The sequence below is a fragment of the Drosophila miranda genome, chromosome XR, assembly GCF_003369915.1.
Source record: "Drosophila miranda strain MSH22 chromosome XR, D.miranda_PacBio2.1, whole genome shotgun sequence".
Taxonomy (NCBI): Eukaryota; Metazoa; Arthropoda; class Insecta; order Diptera; family Drosophilidae; genus Drosophila; species Drosophila miranda.
The window spans coordinates 44227397-44237215 of NC_046674.1; the positions used below are offsets into that span (position 1 = coordinate 44227397).

The window sequence follows — 9819 nt, forward strand, 5'->3', positions numbered from 1 at the left end:
GGCGGTAGCCTCCATTCTCCATGTGACACTGGGGACTACCAGCAGTGTCCCACGTTCTGAGACCTGAGGTCTCCATTCTCAATGCCGTGTCCGCTCAGTCAAAGAAGATCTGCAGTTTTTCCATCCGCTCTCTGACTAAGCCGGGCTTACAACTAAATGCCGCAACCTACGTTATTCCGGAATTGGCCCTATGTGGTGGTTCTCTTGAGAAAATTACCGTGGTGGATGATCTTGGTGTTATATTAGACGCCAAGCTAAAGTATTCTGAACACATGTCGACAATGGTAAATATGGCCATGGGCGTACTTTGGTTTATAAAGAGGTGGTCAAAAGAATTTGACGACCCCTATATAACAAAGACTCTCTATACCTCGCTAGTTCGTACAAAGTACACCAGGACCGTATAGAATCAGTACAGAAAAACTCTTTACTCTTTGCTCTGCGGGGCCTTAACTGGGATACGGGTGTGAGACTCCCATCTTACTCTAGTAGACTGCTATAAGTAAACCTCCCATCCTTAGTTAGCCGTACGAAAATGCTTGGTGTGATTTTTGTGCACAACTTGATCAGGGGTTACATAGACAGCCCTGATCTGTTGGGCCGCATAAACTTCACGATTCCTATTAGACTAACTAAAAATGTTATACCGTTGTTCCTTCCACTTTGTAGATCGAATTATTCCTTGCATGAACCGTTTAGGGTCTTATGCTCGGATTATAATTCCCTCTACCTAAGTTACTCACACAATTTGAAATTAGAAATTGTAGTGGTATTTGTATTTGTATTTTAAATGCATGCTTAGTTGCTTAATAAGTGTAGTGCTAATTTTCCTCGAATATTAGTCTTACAACTATCTTTCCTGCATGTTCGCGTTTGGTTCGGCTACGCACCGCGCGTAATGCGGCGGAGGAGGGCTGACGGTGCAGTAATTGCATCGCCTCTTTTAAGATGCAGTCATTGCATGTCAACGTCCATAAAGAAAAAATGTCTGTCCGGTAAAAGTAAGTCTGACCAACTTAAATTTTTCATGTTTTTTACTAGACTAGAAGCTATTTTTACAAAAAATAATCATGACCATAGCGATAAGCCTTCCTTATATTTTCGGGTACCTTGATTTTTAATATTAAGCAGTCGATGTTTTTTGGCTTATATCCCTTTCTGTAAATATTTGTTTTCGAATTTTCCCAAAACTTTTTAACTGGCCTTAACTGAGGCACATTTGCAGGTTTTGCAGCTTAGGCACGAACTCAATGCTTTGTTAAGTGCTTAACAAATGAGTTGGAAGCAGATCAAGGATAGTGGCTTCAGTCTTCTTCAGATGTGACAAAGTTGCGACAATGTTTGAAATAAACATAGAAATGTTGAAAAAACCCACAATGTTGCGAGAATGATAGAAATAAACAGTGTAACGTTGAAAAAACGGACGCATGGTATGAGAAATGCTACGTTGTGAAAACAGTCAAGGAAAACACTTAGAAAAGAAAGGTTTATCCAACGGCTTCGAGTTGTGCGATTATATGTGGTTAGTCTACACGTCAATAAAACATACGGCTTTTCCTGTGAATACGGATATTTGGAAATTCCGCCAAGAATTTGCCGAAAAACCAACAAAGGTATTCCCATATATATGGGAGGATCTGAACCCAAAACAAGCAAAAAAAAAAGTGGCCAAGAGGCTTCAGAGTTGTTCTGGCATAATGAGCAGAAGGTATTATCATTCGCATAATACCTATCAACAAATTTTTTAAGCGTCGGAAGACAATTGTCCTTGTAATTTTGCGCATTTACAGCCAATACTGCCAATATGTTGGTTTTTTTCATCTGGTACAGAGAAAAGTTTGATCAGGTCTTCTGGTGTCTGCATATGTAGTATAGAGGAAACTATTTTTTAACAATTGTTTTACAGTCGGTCCGGTTCAGCGCATTTTATTATAATTTATTGTACCAATACGTTGTATTAAATGTAATTCGTTACATAATTACCCATACTAATAAATCGTTATATATATATAAATGGAGTAAAAAATTTACGGGATTTCATAAATTGAGAATGACTGAGCCGGTCTTAAATTTGGTTTTCAGCTGTTTAAATTATCCAGGAGAAGGTTTATACGAAAACGCTCCCGAAAAAAATGGATTTTCTATTTTATTTTTTTTAATACTAGCCGTAGTAGCCGTATTAGCGGAGAATCAATTGCCATAGTCGGAGATCAGGTCAAAACTCTTTATATTCTCCATCAAGAAACAATCAACTGAGTTGTCCTCATTTCTTATCCGTGCAACCACAATGAGCGCCACAGCAAAACGAGGCAGGGCCGGCTAGTTAAACAACAAAAATCGAAGTATAGAGGCAATATAAAGAAAATTCCGTTTTGTATAAGGAGACTTAAAAAAAAATGTAATAATGTTAATTATTATGTATTCTTCTTTTTTATGTGTAATTTAATTTACAAAGACTTGGAGGAAACTAATATATATTTAAATACTAATATTTAGTATACTAGCTCAAAAAATACTTTTCTCAAAATTTTATGTCTTGTAACTCATTTTTAGCCTGCCCTAGAATCTTAAATGTTTGCGTCCGATAGGGTAGGGTAGCCTTAAAGCAATTTTGATCAGCGTTGGTGTCAGCAGTAGTAAATGTTAGGGAGGGTATTGGCATTTGCCTCATGCGTTGCGGGCGCTGCTGATGATATTGCTGGTTTGGATGAGTCTGATTACGTCTCTGGCAGTACATTTTTGCAGAGTTAGGAGGTTGAATGTCAACAAAAAACGGCTGCAGGTTGCGACTGTGCTCTTCAAAAATGTTCTCCATATGCAACATACACTCTTGCAGTTGAACCTATTCATATAAAAATAAAATTTAGTCAATGCCTTGGACTTCAATCTTTCTTATACAAACTTGTTCGATGCTGGTTAAGTCCGTAAGTAGACCTAATAAAAAGGGAAGACTATGGCCTGTGCGAAGATGCCATTTTAGCCCACGCATTGAAGCGGCTATACTCGATGCTGCTATTGTGCTAGCTGGGTACTTTGCAAATTGATGTTCTGCGGAATAACTGTTATATAACTTATATAAGAAGAATAATAAAATATTAAAATACCGAATATTCGGTAAAATGCACATCCCCACAACAAAACATGTCTGTCCAGAGAAGGGTTGGTAATTTCGGCTTCAGAATTCCAAAGGGGGCTAAAAAACACATGATGGGTATATTTTGGTATATTGTAAGGAATGGGCAGATCAAGCAGGCCAAGAATTGGGTTCTCATGCCGTATTGACTAGGAATAGTTTTTCTTAGCTCAAACTTGGTTCGCCATGGAGCTTAAATTTTGTCTGAAATATTGTGATCCCATAATTGTAAAAGTAACTCTCTGTCTACATTCCTCGATTCGGAAATTTAAAAAAAACGAGGTGGAACGTTGTGAGTTGCTGCGGACACCGCAACTCTACAGTTATACCCGATACTAAGTCAGTATGGCTCTCCTGCGGCAGACGCCGCTAATATTGAACCACACGACAAAGAGTGCGTGCGAGAGAGACAGAAAATCAGTCTGAGCGTGACGTCGGGTGCTGCGTAGCCACTGAAAATTGATTTCTTGCTTTTGGCTACAAAAATGATCCGATCTGATCCAGATTCAGCAATCTGATAGATATGGTCATTATCTATGATTCTGCGTTTTTAGTTTTCTCAAATGTGCAATATTGTGGATGCAACAGATTTTCGTCTTTTGTGGGGGCGGAAGGGGGTGGGGCGAAATTCTGAGATATACGTTTTATAGTGAGATCTAACAGAAGTGCGGATACCAAATTTGGTTACTCTAGCCTTAATAGTCTCTGAGATTTGTGGATGCCCGAGATTTTCGTCCTTTGCGGGGGCGGAAGGGGGTGTGGCGAAATTTGGACACGAAACGGTCAAGGTCCGATATCACAGGAGTGTGGATAACAAATTTGGTTGCTCTGGCTCTTATAGGTTCTGAGATCCTTGAACTCATATATTGCAATTGACAAAACCGACCATGAAACCTGTGTGTTAGAGAGAGACAGAGCGAGAAAGAATGAAATTGTTTTCTTGATTCTGGCTAAAATCATTATACGATCTGGTTCAGATTTTGCACTGTAGAAGATATGGCCATCCTCACCGATTCTGCGTTTTTGGTTTTATCGTATCTTTAAAAATGTGGATGCCACAGATTTTCGTCCTTTGTGGGGGCGGAAGTGGGCGGGGCGAAGTTTTGAAATATTTTTGTAGCAGTGACATATCACAGAAGTCTGGATCCACAACATCGTTGCTCTAGCTCTTATAGTCTTTGAGCACTAGGCGCTGAAGGGGACGGACGGACGGACGGACGGACAGACGGACAGACAGACAGGGCTCAATCGACTCGGCTATTGATGCTGATCAAGAATATATACTCATTTTGAGTATCGGGTATAAAAACGGAAGGGCTCGTTGTGAGGTGCTGTGGCGACCGCAACTCTACATTTATACCCGATACTAACTCCGGCAGACGCCGAAATTTTGAGATATACGTTGTTTAGTGACATCTAACAGGAGTGTGGATACCAAATTTGGTTGCTCTAGCCTTAATAGTCTCTGAGATTTGTGGATGCCCCAGATTTTCGTCCTTTGCGGGGGCGGAAGGGGGTGTGGCGAAATTTTGAAACTAGCTCGTCAAGGTACGATATCACAGGAGTGTGGATCAAAAATTTGGTGCTCTAGCTTTTATAGTCCCTGAGATCTAGGAACTCACTTTTAGCAATAGGCAAAGCCGACCATGAAACCTGTGTGTTAGAGAGAGACAGAGCGAAGAGAATGAAATTTTTTTCATCAGATTCTGCAGTCTAGAAGATATAATCATTTTCTACGATTCTGCGTTTTCTCGTATCTTTGAAATTGTGGATGCCACAGATTTTCGACCTTTTGGGGGCGGAAGTGGGCGGGGCGAAGTTTTGAAATATACCTGTAACAGTGACATGTCACAGAAGTCTGGATACAAAATGTCGTTGCTCTAGCTCTTATAGTCTCTGAGCACTAGGCGCTCATAGGGACGGACAGACAGATATGGCTCTATCGACTTGGCTTTTGATGCTGATCAAGAATATATATACATTATGGGGTCGGAAACGGTTTCTGGACGTTTCACATATCCACTTTCACCACTTATCTAATATACCCCTATACTCTAAGAGTACTGGATATAAAAATTTACTGACTCAATATGGCAGAAAAAAAATTTCGACTACATTTACATTCATCTTCTATTTTTCATGGCTTTACACAATTACCCAAGATATCTGCTGTTCATTGAAATAGTGTTGCTTTCGAACAAAATCAAAAAAATAAACTCAAATTAAAACCTATTTTATATGTTCTGTATGAGCTGCTTTACCCCAGCCTGGCATGGGTCAGTAAGATCCTGCCAACGTTTCAATAGGATTTGAGCCAATAATTTGAATAATTCTTAAGCCACTTGCCAAAACTTAGTTCATGTTGACGGATTTGCAGTTGGTAGAATTCCTTTGACCTTCGGCCATAAGATTTCGATGAGTTTAAGATCCAGTGACTGAGCTAAACATGGCAGAACGTCGATATTTTCGGAATATTTTTTGTTCAGGGCATCAGTAGATAATTGCCGCGCACTGTGCCAACTCCGTGCGGTCCGGTCCCAACTCGATGTCGCGAGTTTGGCGGTGCGCTCGGAAGATCCACAATCCACACGGCGTTCACCGCAGCGTAACGCTTAAGATAAGTTAGTTACGCTCCCACCGCCGTTTTAACCGGCGCGCTACCTACACGTTACACCCAAGTGATCCAGTAGCTATTTCTTAATAATCTTGAACTTGAATCCCCCGCACATATTTATGTGAATGAACTTAATGGAACGTTAAGCAACGCGCTACCTCGCATTTCGAGGGTATATTTTTTTGAACTGCCGTTTGCAACCGACTCTATACATTGGTACCTCGTGCCTCAATATTATTGTTCGTCCACAATTTTCGCTCTTGGTTAAACTTTTATTGATCGTAGTATTTATATCTGCACATTCCGGCCACATTTTACAATTTCCATAATATTGTTACGTTTATACAGTTCGTATTTTATGGGTTGAGAATATGCTTTCGATGTCTTGTTGCTCCCCTCGGCAGTCCCTCTTACGGTTCCGAGCACTATGGACCAATCGGCAGCCAATTTCACACGGTCTAAGTTTGCCTTCGCTGCAAGCAGACTGACCCGCTTTGACCAGAAGCTCGACGCTCCAGATGCTAGCACTCCAACCTGCTCGCTCTCCCAAGTCCATCGAGATCAACTCCAAAGCCTGTGGGCAAAGGTGGACGCGGAGTTCTAGGCCTGTTCGGTGGCGATGGCGGAAGCGGATCCAAAGGGTGGTAGCTGATGTCCAAGGGATGTACGATGACTGCTACACGGTCTACACGTAATGCCTTGCCAAACTGAACGATCAGCTCGAGCCCCCGAGTGTCTCTCACACGCCGCAACTGGCCGTTCAAGTGCAGACTTCCGGCGGTAGCCTCCATTCTCCATGTGACACTGGGGACTACCAGCAGTGTCCCACGTTCTGAGACCTGAGGTCTCCATTCTCAATGCCGTGTCCGCTCAGTCAAAGAAGATCTGCAGTTTTTCCATCCGCTCTCTGACTAAGCCGGGCTTACAACTAAATGCCGCAACCTACGTTATTCCGGAATTGGCCCTATGTGGTGGTTCTCTTGAGAAAATTACCGTGGTGGATGATCTTGGTGTTATATTAGACGCCAAGCTAAAGTATTCTGAACACATGTCGACAATGGTAAATATGGCCATGGGCGTACTTTGGTTTATAAAGAGGTGGTCAAAAGAATTTGACGACCCCTATATAACAAAGACTCTCTATACCTCGCTAGTTCGTACAAAGTACACCAGGACCGTATAGAATCAGTACAGAAAAACTCTTTACTCTTTGCTCTGCGGGGCCTTAACTGGGATACGGGTGTGAGACTCCCATCTTACTCTAGTAGACTGCTATAAGTAAACCTCCCATCCTTAGTTAGCCGTACGAAAATGCTTGGTGTGATTTTTGTGCACAACTTGATCAGGGGTTACATAGACAGCCCTGATCTGTTGGGCCGCATAAACTTCACGATTCCTATTAGACTAACTAAAAATGTTATACCGTTGTTCCTTCCACTTTGTAGATCGAATTATTCCTTGCATGAACCGTTTAGGGTCTTATGCTCGGATTATAATTCCCTCTACCTAAGTTACTCACACAATTTGAAATTAGAAATTGTAGTGGTATTTGTATTTGTATTTTAAATGCATGCTTAGTTGCTTAATAAGTGTAGTGCTAATTTTCCTCGAATATTAGTCTTACAACTATCTTTCCTGCATGTTCGCGTTTGGTTCGGCTACGCACCGCGCGTAATGCGGCGGAGGAGGGCTGACGGTGCAGTAATTGCATCGCCTCTTTTAAGATGCAGTCATTGCATGTCAACGTCCATAAAGAAAAAATGTCTGTCCGGTAAAAGTAAGTCTGACCAACTTAAATTTTTCATGTTTTTTACTAGACTAGAAGCTATTTTTACAAAAAATAATCATGACCATAGCGATAAGCCTTCCTTATATTTTCGGGTACCTTGATTTTTAATATTAAGCAGTCGATGTTTTTTGGCTTATATCCCTTTCTGTAAATATTTGTTTTCGAATTTTCCCAAAACTTTTTAACTGGCCTTAACTGAGGCACATTTGCAGGTTTTGCAGCTTAGGCACGAACTCAATGCTTTGTTAAGTGCTTAACAAATGAGTTGGAAGCAGATCAAGGATAGTGGCTTCAGTCTTCTTCAGATGTGACAAAGTTGCGACAATGTTTGAAATAAACATAGAAATGTTGAAAAAACCCACAATGTTGCGAGAATGATAGAAATAAACAGTGTAACGTTGAAAAAACGGACGCATGGTATGAGAAATGCTACGTTGTGAAAACAGTCAAGGAAAACACTTAGAAAAGAAAGGTTTATCCAACGGCTTCGAGTTGTGCGATTATATGTGGTTAGTCTACACGTCAATAAAACATACGGCTTTTCCTGTGAATACGGATATTTGGAAATTCCGCCAAGAATTTGCCGAAAAACCAACAAAGGTATTCCCATATATATGGGAGGATCTGAACCCAAAACAAGCAAAAAAAAAAGTGGCCAAGAGGCTTCAGAGTTGTTCTGGCATAATGAGCAGAAGGTATTATCATTCGCATAATACCTATCAACAAATTTTTTAAGCGTCGGAAGACAATTGTCCTTGTAATTTTGCGCATTTACAGCCAATACTGCCAATATGTTGGTTTTTTTCATCTGGTACAGAGAAAAGTTTGATCAGGTCTTCTGGTGTCTGCATATGTAGTATAGAGGAAACTATTTTTTAACAATTGTTTTACAGTCGGTCCGGTTCAGCGCATTTTATTATAATTTATTGTACCAATACGTTGTATTAAATGTAATTCGTTACATAATTACCCATACTAATAAATCGTTATATATATATAAATGGAGTAAAAAATTTACGGGATTTCATAAATTGAGAATGACTGAGCCGGTCTTAAATTTGGTTTTCAGCTGTTTAAATTATCCAGGAGAAGGTTTATACGAAAACGCTCCCGAAAAAAATGGATTTTCTATTTTATTTTTTTTAATACTAGCCGTAGTAGCCGTATTAGCGGAGAATAAATTGCCATAGTCGGAGATCAGGTCAAAACTCTTTATATTCTCCATCAAGAAACAATCAACTGAGTTGTCCTCATTTCTTATCCGTGCAACCACAATGAGCGCCACAGCAAAACGAGGCAGGGCCGGCTAGTTAAACAACAAAAATCGAAGTATAGAGGCAATATAAAGAAAATTCCGTTTTGTATAAGGAGACTTAAAAAAAAATGTAATAATGTTAATTATTATGTATTCTTCTTTTTTATGTGTAATTTAATTTACAAAGACTTGGAGGAAACTAATATATATTTAAATACTAATATTTAGTATACTAGCTCAAAAAATACTTTTCTCAAAATTTTATGTCTTGTAACTCAATTTTAGCCTGCCCTAGAATCTTAAATGTTTGCGTCCGATAGGGTAGGGTAGCCTTAAAGCAATTTTGATCAGCGTTGGTGTCAGCAGTAGTAAATGTTAGGGAGGGTATTGGCATTTGCCTCATGCGTTGCGGGCGCTGCTGATGATATTGCTGGTTTGGATGAGTCTGATTACGTCTCTGGCAGTACATTTTTGCAGAGTTAGGAGGTTGAATGTCAACAAAAAACGGCTGCAGGTTGCGACTGTGCTCTTCAAAAATGTTCTCCATATGCAACATACACTCTTGCAGTTGAACCTATTCATATAAAAATAAAATTTAGTCAATGCCTTGGACTTCAATCTTTCTTATACAAACTTGTTCGATGCTGGTTAAGTCCGTAAGTAGACCTAATAAAAAGGGAAGACTATGGCCTGTGCGAAGATGCCATTTTAGCCCACGCATTGAAGCGGCTATACTCGATGCTGCTATTGTGCTAGCTGGGTACTTTGCAAATTGATGTTCTGCGGAATAACAGTTATATAACTTATATAAGAAGAATAATAAAATATTAAAATACCGAATATTCGGTAAAATGCACATCCCCACAACAAAACATGTCTGTCCAGAGAAGGGTTGGTAATTTCGGCTTCAGAATTCCAAAGGGGGCTCTAAAACACATGATGGGTATATTTTGGTATATTGTAAGGAATGGGCAGATCAAGCAGGCCAAGAATTGGGTTCTCATGCCGTATTGACTAGGAATAGTTTT

The 9819-nt window shown here is 40.1% G+C and overlaps 2 long non-coding RNA genes across 2 annotated transcripts; both read right to left on the minus strand.

Moving 5' to 3' along the window:
- Positions 1-2402: 2402 nt before the first annotated feature.
- LOC117186238 lies at positions 2403-3124 on the minus strand. The gene is made up of 3 exons (XR_004471363.1): positions 3105-3124; positions 2903-3048; positions 2403-2842 (listed from the first exon to the last, which is right to left on the minus strand). It is a non-coding gene; the product is annotated as an uncharacterized LOC117186238 (long non-coding RNA).
- Positions 3125-8925: 5801 nt separating this feature from the next.
- On the minus strand, positions 8926-9598 carry LOC117186239. The gene is made up of 2 exons (XR_004471364.1): positions 9426-9598; positions 8926-9365 (listed from the first exon to the last, which is right to left on the minus strand). It is a non-coding gene; the product is annotated as an uncharacterized LOC117186239 (long non-coding RNA).
- Between the last annotated feature and the right edge of the window lie 221 nt (positions 9599-9819).